Raw genomic sequence first — 24,391 nt, forward strand, 5'->3', positions numbered from 1 at the left:
CTGACGCTCCCGCTCTGTCAAGCTGGGACAGTCTGAGGGAAGATAAAATAGAGTCTGTTAATCTGGTGCTGGTGAGCAGAGAGAGCGATGTTATTGACCTACGCTGGCAGCAATGTGTTTCAATTATACACCGCCATCCATTTGTCAGGCAAGCGGAGCAATGGGGAAGGGGGGGGGGGGCACGGAGTTCAGGCCTGGGTTAGAGTCATTCTCCATCACTTACGATGTGTCTTTGGAAAGCACTTTAATTGAATTACCCAATTTATTCTTCAAGCAACAATGCCCTGGCCCAGACCCATGACGTGAGACAATTAGATACAAGTTTAAAATCAGGCAGTTTGCATACTTCATCTTTTCATGGTGTACACAGGGAAGGAGACGGCTAACTTACGGTGACTTTCTTCCCCCGCTTTGTCCTGAATAAATTCTATTAATGTGAGTGGTGCTACTTTATCATGAACACTTTATCTTACCCGATGATCAAGACCAGGTATGTATTCTGTAGGATTGTACCTGATCATTTGTAAGCAAAAAGTCTTTGGCTTAGTGATCAGTTGAGACGTTAATATATTACACTTAAAGCTCGTTACTGAACTTTTATATTTCAGCACCGACCAAACTGCTTTGATACTACCTGGTATCAAAAATGTCTACAAATGTCATCAGCGTCAGTGAGCCAATACAGCGTTTATCATACATGCTCTACTTGGGCGGGCCATGAAGGGAGATATAATTACTCAGTTTCAACTTATGTAAAATGTGCCAAATGTCTACATCTGTCTTTTAAGTTAAGAAGTATGCATGGCCAACGCACATTGTGAAAACAAAGTTGTTACTGGTAAAGTCCAGTTTTTTTCCTTTGTTCACTACTTTCAATCGTCCAAGCAGATTTGCTTTAATATTTTCCCTGATATTTGCAAATTGCACGAGGTTGAGTATGATTAATTCTAATCAAGTTCAATTTATTCTGGTAGAGCAGCTGGAAGAGGCCTAAGTGTTGACTGCATTCTGTCTGTGAGCTGTCTGACAAGATGGCCAGGCTGTCGATCACCTCGGCCCCGATTCCAGGTGTAGTGAACGTGCTTGTGTCAGATGAACACTGGCCCACTTGCACTCTGATCCCAACACCTGGCCGTTCACCAAACTCCGATTGTCAGTTCATCCATTTTCACCAAGGCAAGTCTTGCTGTCTGCTTCCACTATCTGTGTCTAATCAACAGTGTCGCTCTCCAAGTATCTCCAGAGCTCATCTTGTTAAGGGCGAAGAATTGTGGATAAAAATGTACTCTCTATAAGCATGTAATGTACACCAATTATGATAATTTGCAGTGTTGCAGATGGCCCAGTGTTGATTGCTGCTTTAGGATCAGGAGAGGCTGTCTGAAATTTGAGCGTGGGACTCACGTGACACTCATTACCGCACAACCTCAACCAAATATCCCTTTGTCACTTGTCATCCATCTGTACTTAGTATCTTTGACGGATATGCTGAACTCGAGACAGCTGAAGAGTTGCGCAACGAGCAACAGAGAAACACCATTCCGAGATTTAATTGGCATTTCCCTAGTTGAGCTGTATTTTGGGCGTGTTCTCAAAACAGTGAGCACGTAAATCACCTAAAACGGCAACGACTGGGAGATTGAAGGACAAAAACAGGATAACGTCCTAATACAGGATTATAATGTATTTTGCAAAGTAATTGCACAAATGAATACACAGAACACTCTGAATGATGATAGTACTTTTAGTTTTTTCTCGTGTAATTTTTTCCGATGACCGTCTACCTCATCGGAGTATGGATAGATATCCACTCCCAGTGTGCTGGCTCCAGGGGCAGGAGAATCCACTTCAAATGCCAGTCCACTCTGGGAACTGTGACATTCAAAGTGTGCCAAGGTGTGCTGTGTGTTAGGAAAGCATGTGCACTCAGATGTAAATTCGTCAGCGTCATCAGCCATGATGCTCTTTGTTCCGGCTATTGAGGCGAGTCAGTTTAGCCCTCATCTTCTTTTAGACCGTGCTAAAGTAAACCCATGCTGATGTTCAAATGAATGGAGTCCTTTCATGAAGCCACGGCCATTGAACTCTGGAGGCTGAATATAGCCCTAAGTCCTGCAACCTTTGTGGCAGGGGGTTCCTGCCAGGCATGATTCCTGTTTAGTGAATAAGTGGGGTAATTATGGTGCAGTTGGGGCCATGCAGCAAATGTCACCAGCAGATAAACAGTAGGAGCAACTCTTCCGTAAAAGCCTGATTTATCCACCCTGGACCTCCTGTAGCCTGAAGATGAATTAGGAGCAGTTGGGTGTAAAAAAACAAACTAGCTTCTCTTGATTTCACTGGAGTTCAAGGATGCATATAATTGGAGAAACAGTAGTTAACAGATAAGGCCCCAGGTTAAACCTTACTTTGTCACACACCAAACCTCTCATGCTGGTCTCTAAAGACGGCTGTTAGTTTGATCTGCACATGCCATGGCGAGGGCTGCGCGTAAATAATATGCTACGGCAGTGTAGAGATTTAAATCTTTCCCGCTGTATAGAAATGGTCTTAATCGCTGCTACACGCACAAAATGTAACTTCTCTATTCCTGAGCTACTAATGGAAACTACAGGTGTAAAATGATCCCTCACACATGCGGTTTTGTGTGTCGCTATTAGAATGTGAATCTTATCCATCCCAAGTCCCCTCCTCTGTATCTCGGATTGGGAACCACATCCATTGCGCTCCATTAAAGAGTGCCCACTCACGCGTGACTACAGGGCGGCCTTTATAACATCGTGAGCCTGGGGAAATGAGAGTCAGCGAGCGTCATTCCATTACCTGCTGAAATGGATGCCGCTGTATCTCCTCCTTGATTAGCTTTGTCTCAAATAACAATGATAGCTTTAAGTGTGTCTAATTGAGGCCGGGCTCGCCCTCCCTCTCTGTGTGAAAGTGCTTACTCATTTTGTCTGTCCTTTTAATAATTACATTATCATTTTACGCCCCTGCCGGTTCCTTGGGAAGTGGGCTGGCGCTTGTGCTGAAGTGAAAGCTCATTATTGGAGCTGAATTATGTGCAGTTTATTGATCCCCATGGTGGATTATGGTGCTCTAAGTTAGTCTAGACAGAATAGTTAGCCAGATGACAGAGAGGAAACATAGAGGCCCCAGGGGAAAGATCTCTGGGCTCAGTGAGCAATTAATGCCTGCCAGGTAATGGAATTTAAGTTTACACTATATCCACCATGCTTTGGCATTTGAAGTGCCTTATAAAAAAACATTAGCCTAATGAGATGGTCAAGAGCAAGTGAGGCATCCTTTTACACACACTTTCCCTCCCACACGTCTCCTCTTCTCTTTTGTTCTTGAGCTTCTGATCTTATCCTCTACAAACGCACAACTGGACAACAGTCACTCCTCCATTCTGATACTGTCAGTTATTGTATATGTTGATGCCTTTTGGAAGTGTGTTTTCCTCACCTGATTGGCCTGCATGGAGAAAGTTTGATTGATAGGCTTTAGTCAGCTCCATTTTCCAGACAGGCTTTGCTAATCTCCATCTTAGCCTGGGTGAGAGTGTTTGTGTGATAAAGCGCGCAGTGTACGGGGGAAAGGCCAAAGTGCTGACTAAGAAGCCAAGCAGGACATTCATCTCTATGAAGCCTAGGGTCTGTTTTAAAGCTATCCATCATTATCTTGATGAACAAGTCACATTACCAACAGCATCGCTTCCCTGCCACTGGAGCCAGTAGTGTGTCCTTCAGTGGACTTGTAAGGACCTCAGTCACATGAGGAGGCAAGTTTCTATTTGTTTCTTCTTCTTTCTTTCTTTCGCCACTTGGGCAGCGTTGGCATATCGGCACCTTTCAAGTTACTAACTTGTTTGTTAACAGTTTTCTTGTCTGTCATTATATGCCGAACAGTTAGAGAGCATCGTTTTTTTGTTACCTACTGAACATGAGAAAAATATTCACTCTAATTTTGGTCTCTACCAAATCCTTTTTATGCAGCTAAATGTTCTGCTCTTTTTACCTGCTAGTAACTAAATCTGTATAGTATATGCCACTGTCACATTATTGAATTTACTCTGTCATACAGTGCGGTTTTTCGGGAACAATTAATGGGCATGATTTATTATATAATCATGATTATTTAATTGTAATATTATTTTATGATGTGGTCAGAAAACACATCTCGAAAATATTCAGTAATACTGTAAAATTTGTGAATGTAACTAAAAAAGTATTTGACAGATGTTATAACTATATATTGCCTGCAAGGAGTAGTAAAGCATCACCGCTTGGGGCATTTTAATACTGGTAAAGCCAAAAAGTGCCACCAATTACTGAATTTCGGTTCGCTATGTGGTGTATTATTGGCAATATTAATTCTCTAAAGACAAAATGGAATTCTTTGATTCCACTAACACATTGCTGAGAGGAGAGTTAGGACGCGCAGTTGCTGTCTCGCTCTCTGGTAAAAACAATTCTGATACTCTTCTAACAAAAGTGGGAGTGTCCTGTGCGTTGTGAAAAAATATAAAGCAACCAATCAGAGAGCAGTCTCTGGGCGCATGAAAAGAGTGGGTCAGTTACTTTTACATAAAACAGATTTATCTTTCAATAAAGTCAATGTCCTTGTCCCCATTGCTGAAAAAAAAATGTGTTCACTTACACATGTTGGTGTTCAGGACATGCACACACAGATTACTGGGTGCAGACAGCCAGTCGCTCGTTTTAAATGACAGCCTTAATGAAAAATACTAGATAGTCAGGCCGTGCGCTGCACCTGTTAAAGTAGCCTTGTGCATTCTGGGAGCGAGGCAGGGAGCCAATAACTTTACCCCATAATGAGGCCAATATCTAGCTCAAAGCCTTTCTGTGCCTTTTGTGTGGTTTACCGTGTCCTTGGCTCATGAGCCTTGATAATGTTAGTAAATACATACAGGAGCTTGGCTAAACTGGGCTGTAATCCACACTACTTCTAGATGGAAGAGGAAGGGAGTGACACCGGAGGAGAGGACAGGGAAGAAGAGCGGCTGATTAGACTGGTTTTACTGCTACTCTGCCGACCTAGAAAAACACAGCAGCCCTGACCTTGCATAGCAGAACCCTTATATATCTAATGATCTCTGAGTACCTTAATGATACAATGTGTTCTCTCTCCCACTCTTTCCATCCATTTTCCAACCCTTCTTTCATGAAGCGCTCCCTTTTCTCTCTCCTTTAGCACTAGCTTGTGCACACACACACACACACACACACACACACACACACACACACACACACACACACACACACACACACACACACACACACACACACACACACACACAAAGTACACAGCCTTAAAAAAAAAAAACCCAGTCAGCAGTTTGGGCTCAGAGTCTAGCAAATGAGCTGTCCTATTGAAATAGAAAGGAGAGTGCTCTATGCTGTAGAAAATGCTGCTAAGGCGAGCCTTACAGAGGAGGGACGGAGGGAAAATTACTTGTTTGGACAAAGAAACATGAGAATGTCCTTTCACTACAAATGTACCAATTTACATTTGGACAGAGCAGATTACATCCATTTCTTCCATACTTTATTTTTTGCTTTTATTATTATTATTTTTTTTTTTTTACCAAGCCCATATTTCATGCCATTATCATTCATAAAACACCACTAAGTGCTGGAAGAGAGAAAAAAAAATCTTCCAATTAAAAAAAAAAAAAAAAAAGTCTTCTCATTGAGTCAGTGTTCTTTATCTTGCCCCAGGTACTCCATTGGGTTTAACACTCCGAGTGTGGTTGGACTCCTGCAGTTTAATGGATGCAGGACTGTTATACAGTGCAGTTCTTTTGTATCAAAGATGGCCCTGGTACCATCTTCCATTCTTAGAGCAAGCTACAAGATCTGCAACTTTATAAAAACTATTTCTGAAGACTTCATTAAGCTTTTTGAGTTCCTGGCCATTTTGCCACCATAAAAAAAAAAAAAAAAAAAAACTTCCACAGGCTTAAGTCATCCATTCTTGCATCTAATTCCCTCTCTTTGCCCACTTAAAGCGCAAACCTCCATTTGGTCCTGGTATTCCCCCTTCTTGCTCTAGCTGTCCACGGTAATTAAGATTCCATTTTGCCTTGAATAGGAACGTTAAAATGGAGGGTTATCACTGGGCGTCTGCAGGCTCACTCAATGAAACACCTATAGTGACCTCTCTGATTTACCCAATAGGGGTCCCTTCCTCCCCCTTCGATACCCCCCACCCCATACCCCTCCCCCCCCCCACCCCCATTGCCATCTTGTTGTGTGGTCTCCTCTCTTCAGTTCTCTCATTACTCGCAGTGTGAAGGTCTGGGAGATGGGTGGCAGGGGAGGAGTGGGGCGGTTGCAGAGGAGGGCTTCTGTCCCTGGATGAGTGAGTGTGGATAAGAAGTTGTTTGAATTCATAATTGTGCTCTTGTGAAGGGGGAGATTTGTAAAGCAAGGCTGGGTTCATTGTGTGGCACTGTGAGTCCGGTGGAGGGTGCGAGCCGCTCAAAGCTAATGTAATCTACGCTATTAGAGAGGGTTAATTAGCTGCTGAACTGGAGCCTGAAGAGCAGGCAGAGAAGGAGAGACGCACAGAGGGAGACGCAGAGAGAGAGAGAGGGAGAGCGACGGAGGGCGGGCAGCAGGGATAGAGAGGTCTTCAGGGAGTCATTAGAGACTGCTTGTTGTAATACAGCCACACAGTCAATAAGGCTTCTCCTCAGAGGAGTAGAAGAAAGGCAAAGAAAGACATGGCGGGAAGGAGAGTTTCACACCAAGCGTGTGGCTGTTCGCAGCTCTGCCACTGGACACATGTTGGGAACCCAGAGATGAATTTTATGGCTTTAGTTTTATTCTCTGTCTTGTACAGGCTGTTCAAGGTTTTTGCCCTCCAAGTTTTTTTGGGGGGGCAAATTGATCAGTTATCTGTTGAAAACTCTTTCGTATAACGCAGTATGACAATATAAAACCCGATTTGATAATCGGGGTTAAAATCGTTTACTTTAACAACTAATAGTAATTTATCAAGAAATAAAGCATTTTTACTTTCTGTAAATAATGAAAGTTAAAGTAAGGCAGGGATTTGGTCTCTCAACACACTGTTTATTTATTTTCTACGAGCTGTCAGTGTAGCATCTTTCACTGATAAACTGCAGTGTCTGCTTTTCACTGGAAATTTCCCTAGAGAAAAAAAACCCAGAAACTCATGTCCGTATTTTAATACGCTGATCAAATGGTTTATTATTAATTTTTTTCACAATTGACATAATACCATACTAAACTACACTTAAATCATCACAAACTGTGCTTTGAATAAGAGGAGTAAAATCAAATCAATTAAAGTTTGTTCTTGAACTTGTATACTTTTCTCTTGAGCGTGCTAATTGCTGGCATTGCACTGTTTTCAAAGGCCAGCATAAGTTTTTGCTATTTTTTTTATTCTTTACTTTTTTATGGAGGTGGCAAGCCTAGGCTCAAAGTAGCTCCTGTGAACCTCTGCCCGGGCCCCCTGCTAGCACTCGATTTGTATTTATCAGTGTGTCCTCTAGTAGTCCATCCTATGCTACCATGGGTCTGTTGTCGCCCTGAGCAAAACTTCACTTAAGATGGGGGGGGGGGGGGGGTTAGTGTCTGTTCCCTTGGCATTTTAATGCAGATTAATTACTTTCCCTGGCCCAAGCAATCCATTTTTGTTCATTTGTGGATGTTTTTAGTTTTTTCTTGACCCCAGGGTGAAGAAAGAGAGAAAGACAGAGAGAGGAAGGGAAAAAAAAAAGCCCTCCACACCAGACTTATACCCTCAATTTAATAGCCGAGTGAGGTGTTTCTCCAGCATCATCAGATCAATGGAGAGTAAATAGCCCACACTTCTTGTTTCACAGTGCAGTATTGATCTTTTCCTCAGCCTCAGCTTCCCTTTCCCCAGCATCTCGTGTCTTTCAACCCCTGGGACTGTGCTGATTGCCATAGATTGGACAAGCTAACAAGCGCATGATGAGGAACCAGGCTTTCTTTTCTTCTCATAGGCTGTTTCATTTTTTTCTTTGTGGCACTGGCATGAACACACACACACACACACACACACACACACACACACACACACACACACACACACACACACACACACACACACACACACACAGACAGACATACACACAGGGACTTAAAAACATCAGATCTACACAGCTCAGCACCATAAAGGAGTATGCTGTTTCTTTCTTGTTCCCTCTGTTGTTCACGTTGTTCTGTCTTCATCTACACTGAGAGGATCTACTGTAGCTGTGCCTGTCTTTGGGATGTTTGCCAGGCTGATGGAGTATACCAACTTCACTACAGAGCAACTCTGAGATACTGTGTGTTTCTTCACCTCAGTGGGAACTTTATTTTTTCCAGCTGGCACCGCGTTTGTTCCTGAATCTTCCATCATCTCTGAAAATATCTCAAGTGGCCTGCGGAGAGCGGCACACTCTGTTTGCACTGGACAACGGCACTGTAGCGGCATGTGGGTGAGTACAGTGTCAATGTAGCAGACAGTTTGCTGAAGTCCAGACTTGAGGGGGGATAGGAGGAGAGATGAGGAGGCAAACCCCTCCCCACTCATCCCGCCCCACCTCATATCCCTGCATAGGCAAATAAGAGTCAGGGGAAAGATTGAATGATTGTGCATGTGTGTGGAGGACATTGACAAGAAACCGCTGGGTGTTTAAATGTTAAAATTTATGTATGTGTGTGTGTGTGTGTGTTTGTGTGTGTCTGTTTGCATGCGTGGGCATGCACATGCTTGTCATTTCTGCTCGACATGTAAAATTGTAAAAATCTTATAGGGTTTAGGAAACATTGGTGCATTTGCCGCTGTGTGGCTCGGGATCAATATTAAAGTGTGTTTATTGAATCCAATAGTTGTTTCTGGGAAGAAGGGAAAAAAACCAAACTGGAGTAAGTGATCAGCTGTGCCTTTAAGGCTCATTACTAGCCTGTTGGGCTTATAGATCTGCTTTCTAACAGCCATGTAAATTGGACAACTTTATGCATGAACACTGCAGACATGAAAAATGTTCAGATTTGATCATCTACTTAGTATTTCCAACATTAACTTTTTTTCAGTCCACAAACTTCAAATGAAGTCACTTTCATCTAGCTCTGTTCTCAAATGTGACTGAGTCACTAAAAATAATTTAATTCACTGTTATTTATTAACATCATTTTTTTGTTAGGGTTCATTTTAAAGGCAGATAAAAAAGCTATGACAATCAGGGCATGATATTTTGCTCCATAATTTTCTGTCATTACTTTCTGTGACGAATCAATTTCTTTCTTCCTGGTTAAAAAAAACCGATTTACTCAATGTGCCCTATAACTTGTTATTAAAACTGCAATGATCTAATAATTCAAAAAATTGGTTAGATTATGTGTAGTTGAGTCCTTAAAATGTCAGATTTTTAATCACCAGTAAAAAAAAAAAAAGCAAATATATTCTAAACATAAAATTTAGCATTGAATCACAATATTTATATCAGTAGTAGTTTTTGTAGTTTTTCTTGAGAGATAAGTTGTGTGTTTGCTGAGTCTTGTCCTTTGATGAAGGGAAGTGAAATATATATTGTTCTTATGAATAAGATATTGCTTGAAGAGGACATTTTCTTGGCAGGCCCGAATGTTTTTCTGCCATTGAAACACGTGCTCAGAACAAGCTAGCAGACCGATACGCAGCGTTAAGAGAGAATCGGTGTGTCTCATTTCGGATACTTCTCCATTAGTACACTTCCATGTAGTGCACTGCATGTTGCTTGTTTAGTGTGGGAATTTTGACAGGGTAGTGTTATTTTAAATCAAACATGGACCTTACACACTTACCAGAAATGGCGACCACATTTGAAAAATACTGAAAATATCTGCTGGCTTTGTTCGCTCTGTTTACTATATATATACTATATACTCTGTTTTCGTGCCCCCACTTTTGTGTGGACCGGTACCATTTGTATTGTACGCTGTTGGTTGTAACGGCTGCAGCTTCATCAGCCGCCATTTACAGCAGTTTGAAAATACATTGGTGGTCCCTCCCCCTCTGTTACATAGCCAAGATGGCGACCGTTGAGGTTACTGTCATACTCAACTTTTCCGGGTACTCACGGTGCGCTGCATTTTTCCATACTTCCCAGTGTGAACGCACTGATGCACTCAAAGTAGCAAGTGAAAATACATAAACTGAGACACAGGAAGAATAATGCTTTCAGTTCAATCAGGAGTAAAAACAAACAAACGTGTATTTAAAATAAATCAGATTGTGATTTGATTTTTTTTTTTTACTGACATTTTGATGTATGTTTGTTGTTGCATAGTTTCTGTTCACTCTTCCATATACAAAATAAAACCTTCTTTAAAATTCTTACTAAAGTATTCATCACTAAAGCTGAATCCCTGTTACCTATCCTTATTTCTGATCCCCTCACCCCCACCTCATCCTCACCCCCAGCTGATCGAACCATACACAAAGCACAAATGCACGCCCATTCTTTCTTCTCTTCTCAGCTCCCTGTGTTTGCATGTGATATTTTAGGCGACTCTGGGAGGGATGACAGTTCTAACTAGGCCTATTAGGTAACCCTCAGGGTGCCCTCAGCACTGATTTGAGCACCATTAATTTTCTATTATGGAGTGCTAAAGATGTGCCCCTGCACAGTCATTCACCTGGCTTATTGAGTCTCGCACACACCAATTGTGGACTTTTCCAGGGCAGTGTTGCTGAAGGTTTAGTGCGACGCCTCTGGGGAGCTAATTTATTATTTGCAGATATCGATCTGGCAGGGTAGGCCAGCCAAGCTGTGGCCGGTGTTGACTCTCCTCTGGCCTGTGGCGACTTTAACCCTTTCTAGACGGAAGCAGACACACACTAGACGGATGGTCAGTGTTTCTTACAGCACTGCTGTTAGTTGTTTAAATTCCTTTACTTATTTAATGTGTTGGTTTTTTTTTATTCAAATGAAAAACAGATGGAAGTAATTTGCAATAAGGACGGATCGTTTTTAGCTCTCTGTTTATGGAAGATTTTTTTTCAAACAGAAAAATTAGCGTGCACACACACACACACACACACACACACACACACACACACACACACACACTGTCTGGCCTGTCCAAGGGAAATAAAATCACAGTTAAGAGGAAGGAAAACAAATTTAGAAGGTCAGACGAAACATTTATCAAGCTGTGTGTGTCTGGTGAGTAAATAACAGAGGGACAGTAAAGGGCATGACTCTGAAACCACCAGATAACCACAGCAGATCATCGCACACAGTCTCAAGATTCACTGCAGAGAACGGATATTTCTCAGAGGGTTGCCTTCACAGCGTTTACTAATATTCTCTCTCCTGTATTGCTGTTTCATTTTGGACATAAAACTGATTTATCACAGCATATACCCATGTGAAAGTTGCCATGGAGAAAGAAAGAGAACACGGGAAGCTCCGTAGACATATTTGATATAATGTAGCAGTGGACACAATAGAGAACAATGCATATACCTAACATTACAGAGGAAATCTTTTTTTTTTTTTTTTTCCCACAGTCTTCAAATTAAGATATATGTACTGTGCATTTTATTTATATTCTAGATTTGTTTCCAAATTAGTCTTAATTTAAATGTTGACCACAGAAAGACAGAAGGAAATTAACATTCAAAAAGTCTGAATTTATAGTGGTAAAAGAGAAAAAGGCTTCTTTAATCCGAGACACATATTCTAACTCTTGACTTCTTTTACAGTACCACTCCCATTTAAGCCATGTATTCTTAAAGCATAGGCTATTTCTTAAGATACACTGTGTAAATATTTGCAGAATGTGATATTATTTGACAATGTAATTTCATGGAGAAACATCCTGTAAAATGATGAAATAAAAAAATAAATAAAACTTGAACCAAAAAGCAGAGATAAGAACAAGAGAAAACATGAACATTAGAGTAAATCACATTCCCAGATGTTTATGTGCATGTGTTTATCTATTGATGTCCTTATTGTGCACAAACACACACACACACACACACACACACACACACACACACACACACGCACACACACACACAAAATTATGCCTTGGGACCAATATGTTGCTTCCCACAGGCCTCCTCAAGGCCTTGCTACAACCTCATAGTCAGCTCGGCCTGTCCTCAGCCTAATTGGTATTTAATGCTCTCACTGAACCTCAGAGGTCAAACTGCAGTTTCTGTGTGTGTGTGTGTGTGTGTGTGTGTGTGTGTGTGTGTGTGTGTGTGTGTGTGTGTGTGTGTGTGTGTGTGTGTGTGTGTGTGTGTGTGTGTGTGTAAGGGTGCTGAGCCAAGTAAGTCACAGGAAGTATAACCAAGAACAGGCACAAAAAAGAAACAAGCTATAGGTTGCACAACTGTGGGGGTGTCCTCCGATGAGTGCCAAGTATCCTGAATAGAGGTAGAATGATGATAGATGTATAGAGAGGAATTATTGAGGATAATAGACCACCATTTTGCTTTTAAACCAGTTGTTATGATATCATTTTGCCTGATCTTTATGGCTGAGAAATATAAAATAAAGGTCAAGAAATTTCCCAGAGATGAAAGTGCCTCCAACAATCCAAATTTGTCCATACTCCTTCTGCAAAGACGATTTCATGGTTGAAAAGGCTGTCTTTTGTTGAATTTGGCGCAACCTCAGAAGATGGCTCATATTCATCTTCCATATTAATGTGAGTCACTGAAACTGAGGCAGAGGTCGGAGAGAAGACATCACTGATGAGGAAACATGATGGAGTGGATGTTCCACTGTTTTGCTGCGTCGTCTCTGTTAATGCTGTTACGAAAGAGCGGGCGGGCGGGCGGGTGGCCCATGGAGCACTGACGGGGAGGAAAACGGAGGGAGGAAGCAACCCTCTCCACAGGCGTTCAATGCTACTTCCAAAAGTCAATTGTATGATTGCTACTAGAGACCGCAGTCTGTGGAGACGCTCATCACAGCTGTCTACAATCTGGGAGAGGATAGAAAAAGTCTAGAAAAAAAAAGGTGACAAAGATGGATACATGACATGAGACCCTTGTTTTGGGATGTCCAATTTGTATCATTGAATGTTTCATCTGCTAGATCAGTCTGCTGTAATGAAGAAAGCATGGGCAGGGGTTGCCTTGTGCCATATCTCTAAATATGTCATTATCTGAGTTAATATGCTCTCAGCTGTACGAGAGACGTCCAACATCTGGACAAGTCCAGACTGATTGAGTACAACGAGGCACGCCTTGATTGGATATGAAGAAAGTGTAGAATCTTCCGGCTTTGTTTACTAAAAATGGTACATGCTCTTAGTTTATCATGACATTTTTCATTGGATTTACATCCATTACAGAGCTTTGGAACCAGTGCCATTACAAATTGCTCTATATGTAAAAGGAGTAAATGTGGTTCTAAAGCAACACAGTTGTCAATAAGCATCAAGCATCCGTCGCCGACGTGCCTGCTGTCTCATCAGTAATCAGGCCAATCTGTTTTAGCAGAAAATGGCCATACACGGCGCGGCATTGATGGAAATGTCTCATTTTAACTTCATGGTGCCTTGAGAAGGCAGAGCAAATCAGCAAATGTTCATGAATTTGACAGAAGAAGCGTGGAAATTCTATGACAACTAGTTGGATTCGGTGAGCTGAGTGCCAGCACTTTGCATTAAGTTACACTGAGCACTAATTGGATGCTACCTGGCTCTACATCACTAGCAGCTCAGAACAGGATCAGGATCTGGCTCTGACTAACAGCGAGCTCTCTGGTGTTGCTGGCTGATTACCCTCAGCAAAGGGAAAACCGAAACGATGATGAGAAAAAAAATCCCTTCTCTTCTCTCGCACAAGCCCTTGGCCCTGTTGGCACTGTGCTAGCTTTTTGATTTTTCCTGATGTCCCTGAAATTGATTTTCAGCCATGATTGCATCGCTTCTCTGAGGATAATCAAAGATTTTGAATAATTGCTGCAGTATGACTGTACAATAGGGAATAACAAGAATAGTGGCAACTTCCCCTTCCTGTCATCTATAGAATAATTTTAGCTGAACACTACCGTATGACTTCAGAACATACCTCTCAAATGGTTCCCAGTTGTAAGCATGACAACATATGTTTCATTGGCTATGCTTAATAACATCCTGACTAGGTTTGATAATAACAAAACATACCATTGTGTCACGGCTTTGGAAATCTGTCTGGCTTTTTTCATTGAAAGCTATTATTTGGGTTAATATGTAATCTCTGTATTTTTCTTTTAGCTTTTAGGAGGAAAAAACAAAGCCAAAATCTTGGAAAAAAATATATACCTTATCTCATCCTGGCTGATTCTTACTTATTGGATCAGCCATGGAACAAAAAAACTTGACGTCCCTAATTCTTGTTGCACAAGCTTGACAACGCAGCAGCTCTTAGTAACATTTTCCCTGCTCCATCTTGCTGTCAGTGATGTAAAAACATCCTGAGGAAGTCGTTTTGTGCTGTTACTCCTGGCTGCCTCATGTGAGAGAGACATCACCATCCTGGAGCCACCCTTTTGTGCCACGGTGAAAGATGGTCTCTCGTTTAACGCAGGAATGTAACCGGTGTTTGCAAAGGGGAGAAACAGATTGATTACAGGGTGAGGAAAGATTAATAAGCTGCACAGGGCAGTTATGACACCCATTGTTTCACACATGCCTTCTAGAGGTGTGCCTCCCAAAATGCATCATTGTGTAAAATATTGACCTAAAACAAATCATTACTCTTTCTCGTGCGTGCTTGCTTTGCTCTCAGAAGGAGGCTTCTAAACAGTGATAAACTGTTTTCACCCTTTTTTTTTATTATCATTATTTTTTTGAGTAACTGCGCTTGCAAAAAGTCAAACAAAAAGTAAATATACTGTATGGTTTGTCAGAGTGGATTCAAAATCTTATCATGTGCCAAGAGAGCGGAATCAGGGTCACTAGAAACAGGCGCAGGCCACATTGTCTGGTGCCAGCACTCTATAAAAGCCTCCATCTCCTGAAGAGGAATCTGTCCCTGACGAAGGAGCCAGACAAATGAGACCTCTGGCTGTGTGGTAGGAGGCTGGACGTTGGGGTGTAGTGTAACCTTGAGCAACAGACTGAACGAGTCCAACAACTTGTTTACTTTTTCATCAAGGCCCGTTGTAACTTTGTAAAGCCCGGTGCTGAAGGTTAGGACTGGAATGGAATTCTTTCGAGCATCATGTTGTAATGGCAGTATTCACTATTTGATATTATAGATTTAATGTACTATGCTGAGCCATATAAATTCTTAACCCATTTCACCCAATAACCTTGAGCTGTGGCTGACACTACCCAATATCACACAATCACAAGTTAATAAAGTTCAGTTATCTGCCATTACATTTCTTCTTCTTTTTTTTAACAAATAAATTTGGCAAAGATTTTTATTTCAGCTACTAAAAAGTAAAGGGTACTGTATGAATGCAATTACATAACTGGAAAGAGAGAACAAAGGTAGATTTTATTAATCATCTTTCTGGAGGATCAAGTCAACATTGTTTGCCTCCACAGAGGAAGAGAGTCCGAACAGTAGAAATTGTTTTCAGTTTTCTGACTTTTACCACAGAAATTGACCTAAAAATCATCCAAGAAAATCTGTATCAGAAGTTCATGTTAGCAAGTTGAGCTATGCTAAAAGAGAATTTGAAAAATATACATTGGCTTTTGTATTTCCATTTGCAAGTCCAAATGGCTTACATACTTATAAGCCATTTGTCATGTTACATATTGTTTGTAACATGATCTCTAAACAGGCTACTTCTTGACAGGTCTATATGTAAACACTTAACTTGTTACCTTCTGTGTTTATAGTGAGAGCACTGGTTATTTTCTTAGAAATAACTCCTCTTTATCATTGCTTAGGCACAATTCTTAATGAACATGCAATTCTGTCTGAATAAAAAAAACCAAAAAACCTGAACCTGTCCTTTAACAGACATTCACAGGAACATGAATACCAGAGCAGATAACCACGGATTAACTGATTGTATACATACTGTCAAGTGCAGCATAGTCAGCCACTGTTGCCATTACGTTTGTATGTTGCTCTGCTTATCATACCTTGCTAAAAAAAGAAAATGAAACACAAATATTGTAAACAATTTATAATGGATTAAAGGATAGCATTTGGGCTTCAATTAGACAATGTGAAATCACTGCAGAAGAAAATAAAACTGTTACAATCAATGTTCTTTTAAAGTTAAGTAATAATAACAATTGGATTAACCTACAATATTCATTATCAACAGCTTTTGGATGCTGTCATGGATGGGGAAATAATGCTTTGCATAACAAAAATCTTTCACACAAAATGTTTTAAGTGCTAATGGCATTTCTGTATGAAGACTGAAGTGTATTCCAATTAGTCAAATGGCAAAGCTTGATGTTATCTAAAATTAGCTTTCATGTGAGATTTTCTACCCTTGTTTTTTCTGCTACTAGCTCGAGGCATGACTTTGTTCCCCTTTCTATTTAATTCGCTGCCAACCTGTTTTATTTATTTCTGCGGTTGCAGAAATTGCCTTTTGACCTTGATGATTACAAAAAGTAAGTGAATTGAAAAGGCATTGATACCCAGAATTCAGTGGGCCGGTGCACAAGGTTATTCATCTTCCTACCTTGGTGCGGTTTCAGTTTTGCAGTGGTCAGATTTTAGTTCCCGCTTCACTGTTTTCATTATCTTGAGAGGGCAGAGGAGAGCTTTTTGCCAGCGCCCTTCTAAACTTCTATTTCCAATTCAGTACACCAGCACATAGATATGCCCCCCCCCACCCCCCACCCCCCACCATCTGCAATAGAGACATGCCCCCTCCCTCTGCACATTAGCAAACACTCATACTGAAAGCAGCCTCCATAACGTGCAAAAAGTGACCATTTTGTGCTTTGCAGAAACTTAAAGAGCATGATGTTGCCTCGTTTTTCAGTGGCTGTTCCAGGGTACAGATTTGATTTTTTTGGGGGAGAAATTTGGGACTCTGTGTAATGGGGTCCAGGATAAAGTGACTACGTGTAATAAATACTAACTCCAAAAAGTGTCTTTACTGGAGTGTATTTAGAAACATAAACAGCAATAACAGAGGGGAGCCTTTGCAACCATCCATATATACCAATGTAGTCTTATAAAACTCAGTACAATATATGAACTAAAAAGATAACGGAGTTCAGTTTTTGGAATAAATATATCTCGTTTTACAGGTCATCTTCCTCTTTTCTCTCTTCCTCACACTCTTGCAGCTTCTCTCTCTCTCACACACACACACACACACACACACACACACACACACACACACACACACACACACACACACACACACACACACAAAGATTATAGCAATATCACTTTTGACACCTGTAAAATATGGAAGTAATGATGTCTATAGTGGATGAATGGCTGAATGAGCCTGCAATGGGCCTATATAGTACCATGTTCACCTTGGGGTCACTCATTTCATTCAGGGGCTGCTAGGTAGTGATCAGAAATCATTCCCATCTAATGGTGGAGCAGAAGAGAGGGAACTTGGGAAAAGGCGTCTCAATGGTCCCTTCACTCTCAGTTCCCTTCATAATACAGAATAAACCATTCAGCCCACAACTGTTTCCTGTTCCTGCTGCTGTAGTGTGCACATCCCTGGGAATGAGTTTAGTGGTGGTGATCGTCTTCATGTACGAGTACATGACAGAAGCCAACCTTGTGCTTTTTTTTTTTTTTTTTTTTTTGGTGTGGTAGTAGTGCACTAAGGTTGGGCGATGTCTACCAAACTGACTTTCGCTGATGTCTGCAGTGCACCATAGAGATTGCCGATGCCAATCGGTGGGTGGGAGGCAGGGGAGGATTTTACTTTACACGTGTTGTACATTTTAAGTGTGCCAGTTGCCAGACACATTGGTGATTTATTTACACATTATGTAAATGATTGAAGATTCAGACAGTGTCCTGCTTCATCCTCCATGGCTGGTTAAAAAAAAGCCCAGAGACACCTGAGCACCCCTTTAAATGAATCGCAGCTCATACGTGTCACTACAATTAGCAAGATGTATCTGCACAAAATTGGGGAATTCTGCTTTGCTTGAAGGACTGCGTCATTTATTTCTATCACACAATATGGATCCAAAGCTGCGTTCACAGTTTATACTCCTCACCCAGCTCTGCACCGATCATGCGCAACCTTATACTGTACCTCTTACCATCCCAGTTGTGCTGTAGGTGACCATTTATGGTTGACAGAGAAGGGAATTTTATTATTGTGGCAACTGAGCTGACCTGACTCTCTGAAGTGGATACATGGGTACCTGTATGAACGCTCTGCTGTCAGATTCCCCACCAGTTCCCCACCATACATAAGGTTATGCTCACCATTCCCAAAAATCGTATGTAGTTAGTTCTCCATCTGTCTCACCACTGTTCATGTTTCACTGGCATCACAGTTTGCTCTTCCAGCACTATTACATTGTTTTCTTCTAGACATACAAAAAGTTAACACGAAAGATGTTAACATTGGAAAAACAACTAAAATCAGATTTTCAAACTGCTTCTGTTTGTATTTCTATTATTTGTTTACATTGACCGATAATTCCCTTTTATAGACATATTTGGTTCTTGTGAATTTACAGTTAAAATATTTGAAGTTTCTAACAATATATAAAAAAAATATTTCCACTTGTTTATGCAGTAAACTGTACTGTGTTAAATGTGTGAAAAGTATGGTGGATGAAAGTGAGGTAAGGGGGCTGCGGGGTGAGAAATAAAAGAGAAGCTCATTTGGGCGCTCCACTGTTTCAGTGTTTTCTCTGCTGCCCTTTCAAGCTTGGAGAGGCCCGGTGGGGGCTGGAGTGTGTGAGTCTGGAGAGCAGGGAGCACGGGCACTGTGTAGGCCGAGGCTCAGCATCTGCCAGCCCAGACTGTCCGTGGTTTGTTCCTTTTCCAGCACATTCTTACGTAATTATCTGTGATAAACTCCTCTGCAGTCAAGCCACAAATCCACATGTCAGAGGCCTGGCTTACCGAGCCACTTTGAGAAAGCCACACGCACACGAGGCCTTGAAGGTGCACGGAGGCACACAGTCACGCACGTACATTTATAGACAAATGTGCATTCTCACACACCTACTCACGCTCACATTCACACAAACAAAACTTTGGGCTGCAGTAACAAGTGGGCTTTGTATTCTGGAGCCAAAGGATGGAGGGTATAATCCTTGCTTCCAGATTGACACTCAGCAGAGTTCAGACTTCAGTGGTTCCTGTCGTGCCCAGCACTTCCGCCTCTCAGGAACTTAGTGCTTAGTGGAACTTCGAATTTAAAGTCCCCATGACAAAGAACCTGCTGATACACTCTACTGCACCAGAATCAGCGCTACAAGAAGTCTACTTTCTGGCTCTGAACAACTTTGCAGACTCAAAGCTCATAAGGCAGAAGTGAGGGTTATTTTGCTCAGTATATTATGACCTTCTCTTGTTTCTTTCCCATCGCTTACCTTGGAAACATTGTTTATATCATTATAATTAGCCATCCATGCGTGCACATTGTTAAGATAATCATATTTTGTACCATATTTTGCTACAAATTGGGACACAAAAATGAAGAACAATGGCCTGGTTTTGAGTTCAAAGAAATAATAACCATATTATTCTCTTGCCATGTTTTTTTACAAGGGTTCTTGGATCTTCGTTTTGCTGTGTATCATCTAGTCTGATGCCAGCAGAACAGGGGCAGGGGATGACAATGGAGTGGTGTACTGCGGAAGACTGAAGGCTGTGCCAGCAGGATAAGAGAGAGTGAAAAACAGAGGAGGGTGGGGGTTTCATTAGCATAACTAGCGGGATGCCCAGAACCTTTCTGGAGTGGCATGTTTACGGCACCACGCTTGGCAAGAGCACACTCATTTTATAGGGTTTATTAAGGAGACAAGGGGAGGCACAAGCAGGATTTGGGATATTGTCGATGTGTGTTTGCGCTCGCATGTGTGTGCGTGCAAGTTAGCATCTGCTTTTATTTGTGTGTTTGGCTGTTTTGTTTGCATGTGTGGGGTCTGAGAGGAGGTGTGCTTAGTTTCAGTGGCTGTGTGACGGCATCTAGCCCAACTACTTTTACATGTTTGTATTTTGGCTTAAGTGCCCTTTTAAAAGCAATGAAATAGAAAGTGCATTCATAAGCCAATCCTCAAGAATGATCCCATTTCAGAGGAGCAGAGAATGGGGCTCTTTGTTGTGCTCTGGCTCCTTTCATCTCTCTGAGGTCATTTTCACAGAGCAAACAGGGAGACTCATTATCAACCTGCACCTGAGAGGTCAGAACCTGAACTCTCTCCCCCTCCCTCTCTCCCTGAACTCCCCCCTCCCTCCCTGCAGCCGTGTCGCCGCTCACTGCTACCCCTGGTCCGCACTCGGGTTTATTAGCGCAGAACATCTTTTCCAGTGACTGAGCTTGCCCTTATTGTCTACAGCGGTCAGGGTCAAGTCAAGGGCGCTCAGCCTAGATTGGAATCATTTGTCACATGGTCCCAGACTGGAGCTGATTTCAGCAGAGTCCAGGGTGAGGTACACAGCGATTCCAACACCACCTCTGACATGAAGAGCAGGGGTGGGCTGCCACCGGACTACGCAGATGGCCTCAACATATTACATAGCCACCGCTTGCCAACAAAAGAACCCTTCCTTTATCCTTTTATGCTTGCAAATTTAAAGGGAATGAAATGGTAGACTGAATTGAGAACATAGTTTAAATGGAATGTGCTCTCTGGATTGTCAGGACATATGCCTCCAAGTGTCGAGGTGCTTGGAACTCTGTCTCCCTTTGAAAGTCCAAAATTGCTTCACGTGTGACCATGATAATGACTACACCTTTTAAGTCAGAAAGAAATACAAAATTCCGGCAAAGGACTTATTCCTTAAATGATGTAAACCGTGTAAAGTGTTGCAATTTGGTCTGTAAGCACAGACACATCACCCCCCCTTCACCTCTCTTCATGGTCAGCAGGAGCCTGCATGAACAATGGATCGTGCTGAGGTAGCATGTGGAAAATTACTTTAATACACCATATAGAATGGCTTATTGCTTTGGTCAATAGGACTGCAGTGAAGATGGTGTATCCTGCCACTTGGGAAGGTTAGTCCTGTCAAAGGGCCACAGTGACAGATACCAAGACCCTGCTTATGAGGTGTGTGTGTGTGTGTGTGTGTGTGTGTGTGTGTGTGTGTGTGTGTGTGTGTGTGTGTGTGTGTGTGTGTGTGTGTGTGTGTGCGTGCGCGCTGACTGACAAGCAAAGTTGTAAAGGTTACATATGACACACACCATGCCATTAAGCCTGAGATTAGCCCATATATATATATTTTTTTACTTTTACATCTAAGGCTGTTTCATACATGGCACAATGTCGAGGTGCCACTAAAAGTGCCACGCCATGAAAAACTGAAATAACAAATATTAAAAGAACCCTGAATCAAATAAACAATATATTTTCTGCAACATACCGCAGAGAAAAAAAGTGGAAATGCTAGAAAAACAAGGGGAAATGAAAGATTGAGCATCAGGCAATTTTAGCTTGTTTTCCCTCAGAGAGGGCAAGTGTGGAGGTGAAGGTCACAGAGACTAAGCACACAGCTCATAAACAGCACAGCTGGAGGAATCATTGAAATATAGCCCTTTGTTTTCTTGGGGCCGTAATTGGCCCTGGAGCCTTCTTCCCCTTCCCGCTCTCTCTCTGTCTCTCTCCTTCTCTGCACGTGTTCTGCACCAGCGTAGTGCAGTTTAGAGACCCAGTCTGCGAAGGCTAATGACTTTGGGGTTAAAGGGCACACCTGCGGTCACAGAAACAAAACATAATACAATAAATACAGAAAAACACAAACAAACATACAGGGAAATAACAGTCTCAGTCTTCCCCTCCCAAGCTGAAACTATGATTATTACAGGGATAATATTGTTATATTTGCTCATTCATTCAATTATAACTAACATAAATATTAGTTTTCCATATTGGAATTGATGGAATATTAGGAGTAGGTTGTGTTTTAACACCTCAAAAGAGGCAAACAAAATACTCATTTCATTGCTGTCAAAGGTCAGCTGTATTTTAAAAATGTTTTTATTTCTACTGCCACAAAAAAAATGCAACATTGTCCTCATATTTTCCTCACAGTTTATCATGTAATTTTTTTTTTTTTTTTAAATTGTAACAGTCACCATTCTGGTCGCTGCAAATAAGCCGACAGACGTCGAGGTCACCAAGCACTGTGTCGCATGCATGTGTTCAGATATTCTCATAACAGTGTGACAAACAGGTCAGAAAGAACAACAGCATGCATTCCTTTACGGTTAATTACAGATATTAACGCAAGGCATTCACTTTATTGTACCGGTATATGCAGTGCAACTTAAAATTCGGTTTGACATCCAATTCAGTCAAATAATTATCAACAATTACTAGACTATTGATAAATCTATTGACTGTTAATTCAGGATCGGGGAGAATTTTGACGCTCATTCAAACCTGTCTGTATTTTCACACTAGTAAGACCAAGTTCTGATGCCCATTTTGCTTCGTGTGATCAAATGCATGCACTCACAGCATGCTTACTTTCATTAAATTGACAGTGGTGGAACACCTCTTGAGGGATTAGCTGTGGAAGACGGCTGTCGCTCCTCCTGACTGGAGGCCTGAGATCTCCGAGTAGAGAGGAGAAAAACAGTATCAGATCCAGCCTAAGATAGCAGGGCTTTGCCGTATAATTACCATGTTAACCCAGATGATTCTCTCTGATCTCTGCAAACATCAGGGCGCAGGCCCCGCCAGGCCGGCTTAGGCACTGATCTGTCACACTGCACTGTGGGACACTGGATGTATGTTTGTCTGCTAGCAGTAGGACTTTCGGTGTCATCTGCATATGCTTTATTTTACCCCCCACCCCAGTGTTCTAGCGCACTCACTTAGTACAGTCACTTACATTTTCAAACCCTAGAAGTGTAAATTCTCAAAAAACAAATATGCAAATAATTTTCCGAAAGGCTTGTATCAATTTGTAAACCTTGCTTCATTTTTCGTGTTTAAAATTTAGTAAAGATGTGCATACTTTGAGACAGAATTTTCTGATCTCCAGCAGGCTGTAAAATATTAATATTCAAAAATTGTTTTTTTTTTTCTAGGAACTTCATTGTTTAAAATCAAAGATTTGTTAATTTCGTTATTGTACACCTAAACCTCTTCTTTTTTTTTTTTAAATTTTTTTTAACTTTTTTTTATTTTTTTTTATCTTAAACCACATAAAGTAGGGATATATATGAGATCTGAGACTGTTTCCTTCATTGAGTATTATCCTCCTGAATGTGAGTGGAGATTCTGTCTTTGGTTGCTTGCTTCCTAAGCCTTATTGATCTGTGGGCGTTTTTTTCTCCCCCATTCTCCAAAGTCACTAAGCTTGCATCAATTCATCTTAATCTGTTTGCTCCTTAAACCCGGAACAAGGCATGTCTTGTTCCTGGTTGTAGGAGTCTCTCGGCTGGCTTCCCTCACATCCTTCCTAGCCGGGCTTCTCCTGGGTGGCAACAAGAGGCTTTTCATATCGAATCAAGTGTTATTGAGTTCCCCCACACACCTCTTATATTCCCCCCTCTTCTTCATTCTCTCCATCTTTTTTTTTCTCTCTTCCATCCGCTTTTAACAAAGCATTCCTTTAATGACTGTGGGATTACGGGCCAACCTTTTGCAGCCAGTCTGTGGACTAGCCTGTAATCTGACCTCATTACATCCCCTGTGACAAGCTCCTGGGTCACCACAGAGTGACTACACCTTATCCTTCTGAGAAGCCAAGCCACACACAAGCCTCCCCACCCTGAGATGACTCTGTCATCCAAGTCAGGCATCCAGCCAGGCCACCCTTTCCTCACCACCATACCTGTCCACCAAAGCGTAGGATCCCTTGATCCTGTTTCCTTCCCTTCATTTCTTCTCCATTACACCACAGGCAAGATGAATGGTCGTTCGTGGGAGCAGATGAAAACACAATTGTGCGGGTCCAGGCATGGTGGTGTCACTGATAAATGTGGAAGGGACATGTTGTTCCACAGGCTCCTAATTTTCTGACGCAGTGAGCGTAGAGCAGCAGGCCTCGTTTGGATTTCTATGCAGCCGCATGCACATTCATTCACATACTCTGTACTGTATCTCTCTTTCTGTCTGACCTTCCATACTATAAGACAAACACAAGTTGCATGGGCTCTTGTAATAAACACTGCATAGATAGTGTTCTCCAGTTAACATATGGATGATTATTACTGACTAAACATTTAAAATCTAAATTAAAATGCAAGATTTTTTTTTAAATTTAATTCAGCCTTATAATACATTGGCGCACA

At 41.6% G+C, this 24,391-nt stretch overlaps 1 protein-coding gene across 1 annotated transcript in view; it reads left to right on the forward strand.

Moving 5' to 3' along the window:
- The first annotated feature begins 8,424 nt into the window (after positions 1 to 8,424).
- LOC138191988 (uncharacterized) overlaps positions 8,425 to 24,391 on the forward strand; it is a 220,678-nt gene continuing 204,711 nt past the window's right edge. The window contains exon 1 of the mRNA XM_069139111.1: positions 8,425 to 8,503. The gene's annotated coding sequence lies outside the window, so the exon portion shown is untranslated. The remainder of the gene's footprint in view (positions 8,504 to 24,391) is intronic.

This window comes from Embiotoca jacksoni, unplaced genomic scaffold (genome assembly GCF_022577435.1).
Source record: "Embiotoca jacksoni isolate LCO1_2020_lvr unplaced genomic scaffold, fEmbJac1.0.p SCAF_8, whole genome shotgun sequence".
Taxonomy (NCBI): Eukaryota; Metazoa; Chordata; class Actinopteri; family Embiotocidae; genus Embiotoca; species Embiotoca jacksoni.